The sequence below is a fragment of the Chenopodium album genome, chromosome 13 (genome assembly GCF_948465745.1).
Source record: "Chenopodium album chromosome 13, dcCheAlbu1.1, whole genome shotgun sequence".
In the NCBI taxonomy this organism is placed as follows: domain Eukaryota; kingdom Viridiplantae; phylum Streptophyta; class Magnoliopsida; order Caryophyllales; family Amaranthaceae; genus Chenopodium; species Chenopodium album.
The window spans coordinates 37,284,124-37,301,939 of NC_137846.1; the positions used below are offsets into that span (position 1 = coordinate 37,284,124).

The 17,816-nt window shown below is 38.5% G+C and overlaps 1 non-coding gene across 1 annotated transcript; it reads left to right on the forward strand.

Annotated features, from left to right (window-relative positions):
* The first annotated feature begins 17,466 nt into the window (after nucleotides 1-17,466).
* LOC145577256 (small nucleolar RNA R71) lies at nucleotides 17,467-17,573 on the forward strand. Its single transcript, XR_014098714.1, has one exon. It is a non-coding gene; the product is annotated as a small nucleolar RNA R71 (small nucleolar RNA).
* The last annotated feature ends 243 nt before the right edge of the window (nucleotides 17,574-17,816 follow it).

Below are 17,816 nucleotides of genomic sequence, written 5' to 3' on the forward strand. Positions count from 1 at the left end.
TTTCAAAGGGGGGGAATATGGGGAAGGATGGCACTCAAACTCAAATGGGGAATGAAAAGGATCAAAATCCTCAAAAATCCTCTCATCACAAGAAAATCTCCCCTCACCTTCACACCCTTGGCCCACATTATCCTCAAAAACACTCTCACACTCCAAATGAGGTGCCTCGCATCCATTAACATCAACTCTAGCATTCATCACTTGGGCAAGTCTCACTTCTCTCAATTTTTGTTCCTCTAGAAACTCTTGGACTTGTTGGGTTAGATTTTTTATTTGAGAAAGAATTTGGGCGTCAATGTTATTGGGTTGAGGTTCATGATCAAAATCAAATTGAATATCATCAAAATTAGCACAAACCTCATCACAAAGAGCATAAGAGGGGAACGGGTCAACATGCATATTTGGATCATCACAAGGCATATTAGAAGCATTAAGAGAATTTATGCAAAAATTAAAAGAATCTTGACATTGAGAATCAAAACAAGAAACATGACATTCTCTATCATAAGAATCACTAGAAAGCCAAGTGAAGAAATTCCAAGCATCATACATAGAAAAAGATGGAATCTACCATTATACATATTCTCAACCATTCCCATAGTATACTCATTCATGCCCCAATAAGCTACATTACAAGCATCACTAAGAGAACACTAATGGGAATTAAGAAAACCATCTAATCTATCAAAATAAGCATAGAAATGTTCATCATCAAATTGAGGAAAAGATAAGCATGCCATTTTATTACAAAAAAAAAAAAAAAAAAAAAAAAAAAAAAAAAAGAAAGAAAAGCAAACAAAAAAAATCAAATAATATACAAAAACCTAGCTAATCTAATCAACACACATTAAAGAACGCCTTAGTCCCCGGCAACGACGCCAAAATTTGGTCTCCGGTAAAGTAGGTCATTGGAACTACTAACCCTAACCAAATTAGAAATTTATAATACCTAAACTTACACTAAACTAGTTAGTGGCAACTAAAGGGTCGAACCACGAAGACTAAGTGTATCAATCTATGCTAATTAGACTACTAGGATAATCGAGATATAGAGAGAGATTCAACTAAACACTATTTAAAGCAAACAACTAAAACTAGGGAAAGTGGAATCCAATTACATTAATGCATTCAACAACAACATTGCAATTAGATGAAAATGACCTTAATTAGGAACAATCAACACACTCAACTCACTCTCGCACAATTAAGCATGCTAATTATCCTACTAAGCTAATTCACTCTGGTGCAACTAACCTAGCATAGGTATGGAGGAATATAGACTCTCAAATAACTCACTTTCGCACAATTGATTAGAAGCACAATTAAGAACATAGAATCAATTAGCTAGAAAGATTCTAATCCATATAAGGATCATCCATACACAATAATCAAGAATCAATTGCATACAAATCACAATAAATCATTCAATGCATCAACATAATCTTCATCCAATTCCCTAGAAGAAAATCTACATTAACATGATAAAGATGAACATGAAAAACAAGGTAAAACTAGAATTAAAGCTAAAATTAAACTATTAAACTAATTAACAACTCTAATCAATAAAGAAATAAACAAAAACAAGAAATAAAGGAAAGCAATAAAGATGAGAGAAAGTTAGGAAGACTCATTGAATATATGAGAAGAAAATCCACCTATAGCTTCTTCAACCTCTCAAAACTCCATGAAAAAACAAAGCTTTCTTTCTCTAAAAATACTCCTAAACTAGAGAGAGAGACTCCTAATCTAACCCTATGAAAGAGAAAATAAAATAGACTATATTAATCTAAGGTGAATAATTAATAACACCAAAAGGGTATTTATATACAAGCTAAAATAAAATAAAATAAAATGAAAAAGAAATAAAACTAAAACTAATTAAAATAATTAAATAACAAAACCAAAATAAAATAAAATATAAAAAGAAAGTAAAATGGAAAAAGAAATTAAAAAAAAAAAAAAAAAAAAAAAAAAAAAGGAAAAACAAAACCCAAAACCCACGAAATAAAACAAATCATACCCCCCCCCCCCCGGATTCCCCTTTCTCATGGCTGCTCCGATTTCATCACCACCGAATTAGCAAAACAACCATCATCACCACCGTTCATCAATTCCAATCAACACAATCCTCATCAAGCATAATCATATTGCAACCGTTAGATTAATCAAAGCAATTATGACTGTCGAAATTCATTAAACCGTACAAATTCACACTCGAAAATGGAGCGGCCGCGGCTAGGCATCTCCTCGGCATCTACTGAAAAATTGCAATGGGTGGAAAACAGAGCAGCCGCGGCCGCGGCAGCCTGGGTTGCTGCAATTGGCGAGGCTGCCACTGCTCTATTGCTGCCTATTTGTTGCAATTGGTGCGGTTTAGTTGCGGTGGTGAATGGAGATGAATTGGAGCGAATTGATGCTGCTGTAGTAGTTGTTGCGGTGGTGATTGCTGGTGATGATTGGAGGTGGTTTGGGCGGTTATGCAAAGTGAGGGAGGTGCGAATTTGGGGGTGTGAGATGCGGGTTAGTGGAGAATTAGGAGCAGTGGTGGCTGTGGGTTTGCGTGGTGTGAAATGGTGGCTGCTCTGGGCTGGTAGTTGATGGTGGCTGATGGTGCTCCGTGGTGGTTTGGTGCAGCTGCTATTTAAATGTTGCGAGGTGTGGTGGTTGAAATTGGTGAATGCGTGTGTTGGGGAAGCAGGGAAATTGAGAGTGGAGATGGTGAGCAAGTGGGTGTGGTGGAGGATAGGTGATTGTGGTGATGGATATGAGCAAAGGGGCAGCAGCTTGATGCTTTACATATGACTCAAAATCGAGAATCCGAAATTGATTTCAACTTGAAAATTGAGCATCGACCCGAACACGTCTACAACCAAGAACAAACACGAGGGTAGGATATAAAATAACAAAATAAAACGAAGTAAAATAAAAGGTTAAACTAAAATAAAATAAGGATAAAATTAAAGTAAAGTAAAATATTAAAACCAAAAGAAATAATAAAGTCAAATGAAATTAAATAAAATAAAGAAAACAAACATGAAAATAAAAGGAGGAAAACGAGAAGAAAAATATTAACAAGAACTTAGACTAAGAACATTATAAATTAAGAATTATAAAATAAATTATGAAAATAAACTAGAAACTATTAAAAACTACGAAAATATACAAAATAAAGATCAAATAAGGAACATAAGAAAAAGAGAGAAATAAAGCGTAAAACTAGGGAAATTATTTAGAAACTAAACTGAAAAATAAGCATAAAAATACCTTAAAAGTGACATAAAAGTCACTATCATAATGGTGTCCTTCGAACAAGTGTATTATTCCGATAGAGCGTTCGGAGCTATTGAAAAGCCATTTATTCAGTAAGTTCAAGTGATCAGAGTGCCTAGGTGGAGGCCGCTTCCAATCAGTAATATTAATGCATAATTAATATTACAGCTTAATCTTGACTGAACCCTTCAGGTCACACCCAAACAACTAACGATCTGACACGACAAATTAATTCGGAAGGAATTAATGAGTCACTCAAGTAATTAATATTTAGACGTCAGAAATCGAGTTAGGAGCGTCAAAACCGAGCGTCGCAAGTCGAGTCGAATTAATAAAAGACGAGACGGTAAAATCAAACTAGTTAATCGACAGTTACCAAAATACCCCTAGCATCGGAATGCCCCGGGAAAACCGAGTGCTAGGGGTAAATTGTGCTAAGTGCACATGGCTAGCATGCACCAAGCCATGCACATAGCTACAGCCCCCATATGCGTGTGGCTTGCTGCGCACATGTGTGGGGCAAGTGTGCTAGGCCATCGCTGCTGGCGCGCCAAGCATAACGCACCTAGCAGAAGCTAGCTAGCAAGCGTGGCCTACTAGGTTGTGTGTGCTAGCACAGGCACAACAGCAAGCCTTAGCCAGAAGCCCACATTAGTGTGCGTGGCTTGCTAAGCCGAGGCAGCGCACACCCCACCCAACAGCATTACGCGTATGGCGTGCTAGCATAACAGCCATGCCGCAGCAGCTAAGCAGCAGGGCCAGCACGCATGGCGCTCCAGCCTGTAGACGCTAGTAGCAGCCAGTCACACACCAAGCGCCAGCTAGGGGCTGCTTGGGTGCTTTGCTTGGCCTGCCACGTGTTAGTTACTGGTTGGAGCAAGTGGAGCATAAGGGCCGATTTTCTCAAGCCTTAAGGATCAAGTTTGGTCCCCCCTTTCCCTTGTGGTCCTTACCTAACCCCTCCTCTAAGTGTGCCACTTGTTGAAATTAGTTATTGGCTATTTTCTTTTGTTTTTGATTTAAAAATAAAAGGAGAAAATTGATTTTACCAACTCTCCCACATTGATGGGAGAGTGGATTTCTCACTTGAGTTTCCCTATAAATACCCAACTTGGGATATGGGAAAACTCACTTGAGTAAGAGCTCAATTAGGCATCTCCACTTGAGAGAAAACCTATAAGCTCAATATTTAATCGGGTAGTCTTTATTGTCAGACTTGGCTAACCTCCAAGTATTGGACCGATCGGGTCGAGTTGTGGGTGGACTTTCGTTGGAGGTCCTTGCCATTTGTGAGGCTCGACTTTTCTGAAGTAAGAGCTCCGTCCGAGTGAGCGAAGCACGCTACAAGGGTAATTTAGTCTTTTCTCTATTCTTGTTATTTATGCATTTTGTTATATAAATTTTGAGTTTGTTCTTGGGCTCGGGTTTTATTTCCGCAGTCAGTCGGACTCATCGGAATCCAACAGCGATATCGGAGCCTTGCTCATTTATTTTTATAACAAATAATTTTTCAAAGTGTTTTTATTGATTTATTTTTCTGGTTTATGTTACTAATTAGATTAGTAGGTCGGTTTTATTAATTTTAAACCCGTTTTAAAGCTGATTATGGCCCCTAACCAAGATTTTTGCCCAAAAATAGTGAATTTTGGGTAGAAACAGCGTTCTAGAAATGTTTTTACCCTTTTAAGACTGTAAAAAAGGCCAAAATCTAACCAAAAATGCCTTTTTTCGAGGTTTTTTCGTTTTGACGAAAAATTTTAAATCTTTTAACCTTGAATCTTAATGGATGGTGATTATGTATATGGTTCTTTCCTTAATGTTTCTGCAATTTTTGACTCTTTAAGCATGGTCACTTTGTAGTATTTAGTGCTTGAAAGAGTGGTTAAATTTTCACATAATTGCAAATCCATTGCATTAAATGTGAAAAATTTATTCTTTGAGGCTTCCAAGTACTAAAGATCCAATCTTTAATTGTTTTAAGTGGTTGGAACTTTGAGTTACTAAATTCCTTGAAATTTTTGTTTGAACTTTTGATTTAATCATGTATTAAGTTGATTGGAATCATAAAGTTTGAATCTTGTGATAGAAATTTCATTTATCTTCATATTGGAAGATATAATTTTTCAAGGATTCACAAGTTAAAGTTGGAATCTTTATTTGAATTTTAAGTTCATAATTCAAACTCCCCTTTATTTTGTCAAATCTCATGATTAATTTAAATTAATTAAATTAATATTGAGTATTGCCCTTATTTATTTTATTGCACCAAGTTGAACCAATTTTATTAAAGAATAGTTCTTGGGAATAATTTTGGTTGTGTGCACCTTGATGAATTTTATTTAAGTTGGACTTGTTATAATTTTTTTATTTTTTCTCAATAAATTAATTCTAAAATTAATTTGGAATTAATTAATGTCACGCAAAATTCGGGTTTAATCCTGAGAGTGTGGCACGTAAACCAAGGAATAACACCCTCGGCCAGTAGGGCTGCCAAGCAGCCCACATGTGGCTGCCAAGGGGTTGGTGTGCTTTGTGCGCACCATACACCCCAAGCGTGGTTGCTGCCTGCTGACTAGCAGCATGGCGCACCTAGCCAGCCAGCAAGCTGCTAGCTCTGCGTGCTGCTGTGCGCGCATGGTGTGCGTGGCTTCGCTAGGTGCGTATTGCTGTTGTGTTACAAGGAGTGAGGGATGTGTGTGTGCGTTTGGTGCGTTGCGAAGGGGCAAGCAACCTTGTGTGTGCTGCCTTGCGCCTTGCAACCCGTAGCAAACGCTACTAGGCTTGGCCTAGCTAGTGCTTCGTGGGGTGGTGCGGGAGCACGCACCAAGCCGCATTGCCCAAGGGGTGCTAGGCACCCTTGGCTAGCAATGGTGTACCCTAGCTATTCTAGGTGCGCGAGGCTAGGCCTCGGTTTTGAGCGGCCTTAGCAAAATTTTATTTTGGCAAAATTTTGGGTTTATCGACTTAATTAATTGGATTAACTAAGATGGATGCGGAATTTAGTGGGAGCTTCAATTTTAATTGCGCTAAATTACAGAATCGGTTAAACAGCTTTGACTTGTTTTAATTAGGCGTGTTAATCGGATTAACAACCTAAATTAGTTACTAGTTTACGCGTGTTTGTGCATTGTTACTTGTTTATCATTGTAAAATGCATGGGTCATTCACAAATAGTGAATGGATGAATGGAATGTATATTCTCCCGTAGGTTTTATAAAAATGGCAACTAGTGAGGCCCGATTAGGATAGAAAATACGGACTGCCCTTTCGTCTCGTATATTTGTAAATCTAAATACGGTCTGCGAACTGTTGAGTTTTTTTGTACCTTAATATTTAGATTAGTCCTAATCGTAGATACTAGTATTTACATAATTTTGGTTATGTCTTGAAGACGGAGGTTCTTGGAAGATGAAGTCATGAAGTTGCAAAAGACGACCCTTGAAGACTTGAAGGCTCAAGGGGTCATGCTAGTTGCCAAATGCATCATTGTTTATGTTTTCGATATATATTTATCATTATATATGAATTATATGTTAGATGCATGCTTCGGATTTCGAATGTTGTGATGATTAATTAAGTTCACTTAAATCAACCAACATAGAAACCCTAGGTCCCTAAAATATTAAGTAAAATTTTTATTCCAAAACAACACTTACCGACCTATTGAGAGTAGTGATGGGCTACGCCAAAGCAAAGCATACCGGGTATGCAAGTTAGTTTTGGTTATACTCAACGATATGAGTGATAGAGTCCTAACATATCGTGGCAAAGTGGATAAGTTGTTGAGAGAGCATTAGATGCGACAATTAATCTAACCAAGAGTGGCTTGGAGCGATTAGCAAAGAGTTTCTTACCTTAGAATATTGAGTGTTAAGACAAATCAAAGCATACTTAACTACTCATTGTTTCTTTGGATCTTGGAATCGACTTATTCTCACCTAATGGGGACAATTTAATGTGTGAATAAGACGTTTAAATAAGTTTGATTAATATGCATGATTTCAATCTTATTTAAATATTATTAATGGTTTTTTATTTCAAATTCTTTCAATTGTAGTACAATGTCTGCAAATAACTCAAACAACCAATTCTCGTTGCGCTCAATTCTCGATAAGGAGAAGTTGAGTGGGCCAAATTTTCTTGATTGGCAAAGGAACTTGAGTATAGTTCTCATGAAAGAGCAAAAGGAATATGTCCTTGATGAGGAAATGCCAGAGACTCCCAATGAGGAGGTGACTCAGGCTGCCCTAAACCGATGGCAAATTGCCAATTGGGATGTCAAATGCATCATGTTTGCCACAATATCTCCCGGCCTCCAAAAGACTTTCTTTAAGAAGGAGACAACTTTTGAAATCATTTCTGAGCTGCGGAACATGATCCAAGAGCAGGCCCGTACTGAATGGTTTGAAACCCACAGGCGGATCCTTGAGAGCAAGCTCAAGAAAGGACAGCCAGTCAACCCACATGTTGACGAGAGGTGGATTCTAGGTCATTAAAACTAAAATTCCTCTAATCAAAACTAAATTTGTAACCAAACCTACACCTAGTAATAGGGCAAGTTCGGGTCGAACCACTAGGAATGGGGGGAAGTTAGCTATTGCCAAAGTCAAGCTATTTCGAAGCGTAAAAGGAAATGTAGGCTATCTAAGTTCAACTAAACAAACAAGGCAAACACAAAGTAAATCAATATATCAAACACTAGGGATTTAGGATCCACATATTCTTGCAATGGACACATACCAATCGGGTTGGAGATTGATTAATTCAAGTATTGCGAAGGAAGATAGACAATGCAATCATAAGAGCTCGACAAGCTATCTCCTAGAGGCCTAACTAGCGCCAACTACGAAAGACTCGACTAGGAACGTCACAAACCAAGCTCGGTCGATAAATGTGAGCTACAAATCAATGGTCCGTATCAATGTAGGCACACAATGCAATCTAGTATGACAATTAAAGTTAGCTACTCTTTAACTAATCACACACATGCACAAAATCAATCAACCAATTTAATCACAATGCTAAATCAATCAAAACCTCCCAATTAGGTATGATCCATCACTCAAACATGCTTCACCACATCCCTAGCAAGTGAACTACTCACAGTCCATGAAAGAAATCAAAATCAAAACTAAGCTAACCAACACATTCATCATCATCATTCCAATCAAACTAAATTCAATCAACTATTCAACAAATTTAAACAATCAACAAACAATTGAAATCAAAAGCTAAAGATTGCATTAAAATAAAAGAAATCCTTACAAACTTTGGTGGAATCAAAGGAAAATGTGCTTAAAATCATCAAACATCAATCATCAACCATGAATCTCTCTCTCTAAAAATCTAAGAACAAGTGTGTCTCTCTCTCTAAACTTCTCTTTAAAAACTCTAATTCTAATTGTCACTCTTTTTTTTTCCAAAAAACAATTCTCTTTCTCTAAAATAGAAGAAAAATCTATATATAGTAGAACTAACAAGGAGAAATTAGTTAGATCGTCCAAAATAGATCTGTACAGGCGCGACCTTCTTCTAGAGGATGCGCGGCCGCGCAAAAATGGGTACGGAATAGGGGGAGCAACAGGCGCGACAGCACCAAGGCTACGCACGCCCGCGCCACCAGGCCGTGCGCGCCCGTGCCTGGGAACAAGGCAGCCTCCTTCCCCTTCATCTTGATGTTCCTCGTGCGCTCCACTTGGTGTGCTTGATGAACACGGAGCATGGTAGATCCAAAAGCACCTCAACGGTGGGTTCAACACCTGAATTGGTGCCCCCACGGCTTGAATGCATGGCCCAAGGTCGCTTAGAACTTGCACATCTTCATACTTGGGCTTCAAATGGAGAACCCTAATCAATCCAAGACTCGAAAAGAAGTTTCGGAAATCCTTGGACAACGATCTTAACCTGAAAATGAAAGAAAACAAGCAAATAAAAGGGAAAAAGACAAGAAAAACCAAGAAATGCATGAAAAAAGAAAAATCAACTAAGGAAAGTGCAAACTAAAGAAATAAGGAGCAAAACTAAGGAAAAAAGAAAGAAAAGAGCTATAAAAGCAATCTAAAATCACCCTAAAAGAGAACAAATGAGTGCCATAAATGACACTCATCAAATTCCCCCAAGCTAAACATTTGCTCGTCCTCGAGCAAAACCAAGAAAGAAAGAAAAAGGATGAAAGACTTATACAACAATGAAAAAGAAAGACATGAGATGAGAATATACACTAAGACTCACTTTCGTAGGAATCACGGTCAATTTTAGCAACTAAAGACAAGCCATTTGAACCTCTAAATCGCTCTAGAGGACGAGTGATGCTCTCGTAAGGGTTTCCTAAGAGATTAACCCATAACTCTCAACAAACAAACATGAGGCAAATCACAAAAGTAAAAGAGATCAAAAGAAAAGTAAAATCAAAACCTTTACGACTTGAACTTTACAAATGAATACACTTTAAATGAATAAACAACTTTCTTAGTAAATAGGAGTATGCACGTTCCAAGATATCCGAGGTTGATTGAAACATAGAATATGCTAAGCCTAGGGAACTAGGAATCACAATCCACCTTCATCCCATTCGATCTTACCGCGTTCTCCCTGTAGTCTCAAATATCCCTCTAGTGAGCATCTCAATAGCTCCTCGAAGGAGCCGGAAAAGAACATATTTTAGGCTACTCGACGTCTTGACTTTGCATCCCCTCTCCATAGGCTTTAACTCATAATTCCCTCCCCCGATATGTGACTCAACCTCTAGGTCAAAAGGACTTTCCCAAAGGTTGTAACGTAAGGGCAAAAGGGTTAGGGTAGGCTTAAAATTTAAAATTTGGTGGTATTCCTAATTAGTGAAGCAAAAGGGTGATCAAACCTTCTTAACCAAGTAATCACCAAACAAAAACAAACTAACACCCCCAAGCTTATCCAAAGCTATATTCACAATCATATATACAAAAAGCGTAAACGCTTCTCCCCCAAGCTTAAAGGAAGCATTGTCCTCAATGCTTGAAAAAGAGAAAAGATTCACAACAAAATATTTTTGCATTTTCCATTCTTTACCTTTTCCAAATTTTTTCCAAAGCGATTGAAAGAGCTTAGCCTTTTCTCATTTTTTTTTTCATGTATTCACTTTATTTATTGTCCTCGCCTCTTTTAACTATGGACGGTTTTTTCAACTTTGCATTTGAATGTCCTTGCCTTTTCAACTTTGGACGACTTTTTCATTTATTCACTTGCCATTATTCACAAGATATACAAAATACAAGCTTGCTTACAAACAAGAACCAATATCCAAACTCATATACCACAATCTCCAAAAACAAGATCATTTGCTTCACAAAAACCAAAAATGGAACAAAAAATGAAACAAAAGGCTTAAAGTTCTAAAGATGTGGCTTAAAAAGAAGGGAAAAATCTCAAATGGTTAGCAAGAAGGCAAATCTAAACCCAAAGACTATAAATAATGAAGACTATCTTAGAAAAGAAAAATCACCACCCCGAAAAGATGCCTTTGTCCTCCCAAGATGCTTCGGTCTCGTGTTTGAGAATTATGAGTCAAGATTCAAGATTAGGTCTGCAATAATCAGGATCCATGCCGCTCATGCAAGTAAGTGTAGAAGGCTTGAAAAATAATGAACCTCACATGGATGTAGCAAAAACTCACTATAGATTTCAAAGCGACCATAAGAACCAACTACCAAGCATGCCACAAACAAGTAGAATCGGGTTTCATGATCCCCCTAGTTCTTAGACATGCTACCTTAGCATACACCATCCTAGAATCAACCAAGCATATTCTCAAACCGTGCATACCACTACCAATTACGAAGATGTTTATTCAAAAGCAAAAGTCCGTTGGTATATAGTCCAAATCACAAGAAAGACAACAAAATGAAAAGTAAAGCCTCAAAAACTTTATCCAAACCAAAAACAAAAAGAAAAGAAAAGAAAATAAAGGAAAAGAAAGGAAAAAAAAAGTAAATAAATGAAAAGAAGATAGGGAAACAAAGATAAAGGAATAGTAGGAAAATAAAGAAAGGAACAATGATGCAAGTATAATACGTAATTCCCAATCGATAAACAAGTGGTCATTCGACAACAACGTCAATGACCCCAAACACTCTATGGTGTTACAATCATACATCCTCGAACCGTTCAACTTCTCCTAAAACTAATCCTAATCTATGCATCCAAGAAAAGTAAAGAAATAAAAGAAAGAAAATAAGAAGGATCTCACCGGGCTTCCAAAAAATGCTAATAAAAATAAGGCGAAAGATCAACCACCTTCATTGAGCTTCAAAAATCAATAGCATCATCATCGAAGCTAAGTGAGAAGAAAAATAGGAAATAGAACTATAAACAAAGAAATCGGTTAATGAGAATAAGCAAAGAAAACTAAAGGAACTATACACTAAACTTAGCAACTAATCACCTAAACTACAAGATTTGGATTGAAGGGACTTGGATTCAAGGGGGGTTTTGGATATTAGGGATTTAGATTCACGGGAGCAAGCAACATGCATCATCATCATAGAAATAAATACAACAACAACATCATCAAGAGAGAGAGAATAGACATGAAAAGCTCATAAAACAATCAAACACCACCAAGAAGAGACCAAGGCATGCAATTATCAATCATCGAGGAAAAAGGTAAACAAGGCAATCCCCGACAACAATATTGGCCACCGAGACAAACCCCTAAGAAAATAAAGTTCTCCCAAGCTAAACATGAATACATCTCAACATCTTATCAATACAAGGAAAACAACACATAAAATAAGGGATGGAGGGAAAAAAATGCACAAAATAGGGGAACTAACTACCACTCGGCCCGGCATTATCATTGTCATCCTCGTCATAGGAAAAATCGGATGGGGGACCATAAGGATCCCATCCCCCGGTGTAACCGGGTGGCCAACCATAGTGCCCCTTGAAGTTATCTTGCTGCCAAGGGGCAAGTGGAGTATAGAGCTCGGGCAAAGCGAGAGGTAGTGGATGATCGGGGTGGACATAGGGGTAGTTAGGATCACCCCTATAATCGCTCCCACCGGGAACACGGTAATCATAGTTACCGTGCTCATCCGGGAATGAGTGAGTCTTGGTGTTTGACCCCGGGGGTCCTTGCCAATAAGGATACCCACTCTTTGGAATAGGACCAAATTAGGGTGGAAAATATGGGTAGTTAACCGCGGGGGACATCTCCCCACAGTTTACACTTGCATCATATAATTGTTGTTGTTGGAGAAATATACCTTGTTGCATCTCCGAAATGACTCTCATTTGATTATATATTGCTTCAAAATCTTGGTCGTACATGCCTTCCAAATGAATTTGCATCCCCTTCATTTTCGCACTTAGAGCATCCATATCGGGGTTAGCAAATGGGTATTGTTGTTGCTCTTGATGTTGTTGCTGTTGTTGCTGACGATGTTGTTGTTGCTGTTGCTGTTGTTGATGTTGAGCCACTTCTTCCTCCTCTTCATTTTCTTCGTCTCCTATATCCTCATCATCATCATGGGGGAGGCGGTTACTTAGGGGCACATGCCATACATTAGGCACATCCTCACGGTGGATAGAAGTCAAGGAGGGGTTAGGGAGATAACACCAATGCTTGTTCTCCCTAAGCCAATCGAACACCTCATCATCATCATTTTTAGCCAGAAATTGCACTTGCTTCAATTGTGCAATGTCAAGGTAGAGGGTGCTTGGACTATCCACCGAAGTACAAGAGGGTAAATAGTGGCCAAGGTGAAGGTTGGTCACGAGCCTCGTAACCATGCTACCACAAGGGATCTCTCCGGACTCCCTAGATTGCAACCCCTTGCAATATCTCAAAAACATGAACCCTAAGTTCAAACGACCTCGGTACTCCTCCCTAGTAGCCAACCATAGAATCCGGAGCTCTAATTGACTCAGTTTACCCAATTCTTTCTTTGGGATTATCGAATATCCCAAAAGCCTATGAAGAACTCGAAGACACGGTTGGAAAACTTTGCTTATCGCAGCATACCGAGTAACAAAGTCGCAATCCCCCGAAATATCATCCCACCAAGAATTTTGGTCATATTCATCGAAGAAGAACTCGGGGTCCAAGACATCCGTCCCCGGATTAAGATCGAGTGCCGCATTGAACTCGGCGAGAGAAAGATCATGGTGAATGTTGAAGAGCTGAAAATGGACCCGGTAGTTTCCACCTTCTACTGCCTCACGCTTTATCGTAGCCAAAAACTCTAAAGTTGGCTCAAAGTAAGTACGGTAACATGTGTTCACGAAAGCGCTCATGCGGAGATTGCTGAACAACTCCCTTAAATCCTCATCAATCCCTAATTTGATCATATCCGGTTGAAAGTAGTGACGAGAGGGCTTGAGGGAACGGTTCTTTTTTAGCTTGGCATAACGATCTTTATGTATTAGGTCTCGGACTTTTATTTTGGGTAAAGGAGTAGGATTTTGTGGTTGAGAACTAGATGGGTTTGAAAAGGGTTCTTCAATGGTGATGGTGGTCTTACGCCTTTTAGAGGAAAGGGCTTGAATAAGCTTTGACATTATGTTTCCTCCAAATTAATCAATTCAAAATCCAATTAATAAACTCCACAATCACCACAATAACACCACAAAACACTTCCAAATACCAAAATCACAACTCCTTGATCAATGACACCAATCACACAAGCAACACCTTACTACCAAAAATCCAAGTTTCCAACTTTCTCACAATCACCACCAAATGAACCAAAATTGCTACACAAACATACAACAACACAATGTGAGCAAAATAAATCATCAACAACACAAATAACCAACTCAAATTTCACATTCAAACACTAAGTTCATCCAAATACATACTACTACTATTCACAATCATAAATAATCAAAATCTTGCAACCATATGATATAACAATAAAAATAAAAGTTTAAGAACATGATTATACCATACAAGAAGCAAGTTTGAACATGAACTAGCCACCAATTCCCACCAAGTAGAAAAACCCCAAATTTGGTCTTCAATGGAGGAGAGAGATTGGAGATTGATATTTGAAGAAAGTAGTATGAATTTTGTTGTTAAGGATGAATTTTTATAAAGAATTTGATGATTTGTAATGGATCTTTGATGATTTGAAAATGAAAATTTGATAAACAAAGGGTTAGGGTTTCAGTTTTTCTTGAGTGAGAAAGTGAGTGGTGCGTGCTTGGTTGAGGGTGAAGGGGAAATGAGGGAAACAAAGGAGAAAGAAAGAAAATTAAGGGGCTCGGCTGACCAGGTGCGCGGTCGCGCGACTTGGCTGCGTGCCCGCGCCAGAGTCGCGCGCGGCCACGCCTATGGCTGACGCGCCCACGCCTGCTTGGCCTTCTTCTTGAAATTTTTGCTCAATGCGTTCTACTGTGAGCTCATTGTTCAACATCATCCCGGGATGATTGAACCCACCAAGTATGGCAGATTCAAAACATGATTACAATGGGTTCAACATCCAAAAATAATGAGAGCACCAAAATGAACCCACCAAGTTTAAATTTACTTCAAATTTTAGCACAACTTCCCCTAACTTACCTCACTACTTTCCCTTACCCTTTTACCTTAAAATTCGATTAAATCAAATATATTCTCATCAAAAACACGAACCCTTTCTATTGCTTATGCTCGCTCGAAATACAAATCCAATGAATTTAACCTATCAATCCAAATAGAAAGCAAGTGAAAGAAAAGAAAAGCAAAAGAAAGAAAATTAAGATAAATAGAAATCAAAAGAAAAGAGTTAGAAAACCGGGTTGCCTCCCGGAAAGTGCTTGCTTAAGGTCCTAAGCTCGACCCTTCCTCCAAATCATGGAGGGTCAAAGAACAACACTTTATCCAAAGTGGTGGAGAGGGTAAAATCATTGCAGAGCTTGTGAAAAATCACATCATGAACCATGTAATCTTGAATCATAAAAACCGGATCAAACATTTTAGACTTCAACTTTCTCTTATATCTCTTGGAAACTCTCTCTTTCTTCTTTGATTTCTTCTTCCTTGGATCTTTGAGATCCTCATGTTCACCACTTGAAAAACTATTCTCATCATCCTTCAAAGAAAGCTCAAACCAAGAAGGCATTTCAAACTCATCTTCAAGCTTCGAGGAATCCTTGTCTTCTTTACAAACAACCTTACTTTCAATACTCTTAGAAACATCATCACAAGCTACAAGCATATCGTTAGTAGAAGACACAAGCATGGAATCATTAGCATTTGAAAGCAATGAGTTTCTCCACATAATTCCTTGCACATAGGATAGAGACTCATGCACCGACTTGAGCTTAAAACTTACCTTATTATTACCAACACACAAAGTAATCATGCCACCTTTCACATCTATCAAAGTACCCGAAGTTGCTAAAAATGGCCTCCCTAGAATGATAGGATTGTTGTCATCCTCCGCAATCTCTAGCACGATGAAATCAACGAGAATAGTGAACTCTCCTATCTTGAGGGGCACATCCTCAATTCTACCCATTGGGAACTTAATAGAACGGTCGGCCAATTGAAGGGTCATGTTAGTTGGAAAGAGCTCTCCTAACTTAAGTTTCTTGAAAACGGAGTAAGGCATGATGCTAACACTACCACCTAGATCACAAAAGGCATTTTGAAACAATTTCCCATTAATATTGCAAGGAATGGAGAAATTTCCGAGGTCTTTCATCTTTTGGGGTAAGTCATTGTGGATAAAGGCACTACAACACTCCCCCAAACTCACCAGTTCAACCACATTGCAATTTCTCTTACCGCTCAAGATTTCCTTAAGAAATTTAGAATAATTAGGCATTTCCCCCAAAACATCGGTGAAAGGAAGATGAATCTTCCTAAGCATCTCGATAAAACTCCTAAATTGTTCATCCAACTTGTACCTATTGAACTTTTGGGGGTATGGAAGTTTCGGTTTGAAATCCTCATCTTGCTTCCTCTCCTTCTCTTTTGTCTCCTCATTAGAACTCTCACTCATCTTGCTAGACTCAACACTCTTCCTTTTCTCTTGAACTTCCTCTTTGCTCACACTCCTTGACACCTTGTTCTCATTTTCCTCGCTTGAGTCACTCCTCTTCTCATCCTCCTCACTCATCTTAGAAACTCTCTCTTCAAGCACTCTCCCACTCCTTGTGGTAATAGAATAAACGGGTTTCTTAGGATCAACTCCTTCAGAAGGCAATAAAGAAGGGCTAGCACAATATTTCAAGGTATTGGCTAGTTGAGTGATTTGGGTCTCAAGCATCTTGTTATGTGTCATCATTTCATTAAACTTCTTGTCACTTACCGCCATGTAAGTGTTCAATATTTTTGTTTGATTTTCAATGATCTCCTCTAAGGTAGTCTTGGAAGATGGGGGTTGAGCATAGGAATTATCACCATTGCCTTGAGGTCTTGGAATAAATCCGGGTAGGGGTCCCCTTTGATTGTTGTTTTCAAAATTGCCCCTATTTTGATTGTTCCAATTACCTCGGCCTTGGTTATTACCATAATTTTGGTGTTGGCCACCAAAGCCATGATATTGGCCTTGATTTCCATAGCATTGGCCTTGATTTTGATTACTATAACCTTGATTGTTATAGTTACCTCGGAAACCTTGATTTCCTTGGTTCTTATTATAGTTATCAAACCTCCCTTGTTGGTGAGCATTTCTAGTCCCAAAATTCCTTGGACCTTCAAATCTTTGTCAATTATTATTGTTGGAAACAAAATTAACTTGCTCATAATCATTATTTTGAACATCATCACAATTCTCAAAAGCATGTGGACAACTAGAAGAGTCATGGTCATATGACCCACAAACATTACAAAAGACACATCCACTTGGCATATTACTTGAAGTAGGAGGAGTAGAGTTAGAAGATGTACCTCTCCCCTTAATATGGGAGGGAAGACTAGGTGCAATTGAAGAGGCACTCTCTAGCTTGGCCTTGATTAATGTCATCTCCTTCTCCAAGTTTGAGATTTGGGAAGACAAGTTATTGATTGCATTGAGATGGTCAACCGAATAGACCATTGAGCTACTTTTGCTTGTAGACTCTCTCTCCCCCTCTTGCCAATCCATGTAGTGACGAACTACATCCTCTATGATACCAACAACTTCTTCCTCGGTCTTGTTCATAATCGGGCCTCCGGCTCCAACATCAAGACATGACTACCCTTGGGGAATCAATCCTCCATAGAAAATTTGTATGATTTGGTAAGTCGGGATTCCATGGTGAGGACATTCTCGTTGATACTCCTTGTATCTTTCCCAAGCCTCATACAAACTCTCACTGGGCTTTTGTTTAAAGCTTTGGATTAGAGTTCTTACCTCGGCGGTCTTCTTTTGAGGGTAAAAGAGAGAAAGAAACTCTTAGGTGACTTCATCCCAAGTTCTCAAGGAATTAGGCTTCACTTCCTTATCTAGCCACTCCAAAGCTCTTCTGATTAGAGAGAATGGGAATAGCTTGAGCCTTATGAATTCTTGAGAAACCCCATTGACCTTGATTGTGTTGCAATACTTCTCAAACTCTTTAAGATGATTTAGTGGGCTTTTGTGCTTGGCACCACTAAATTG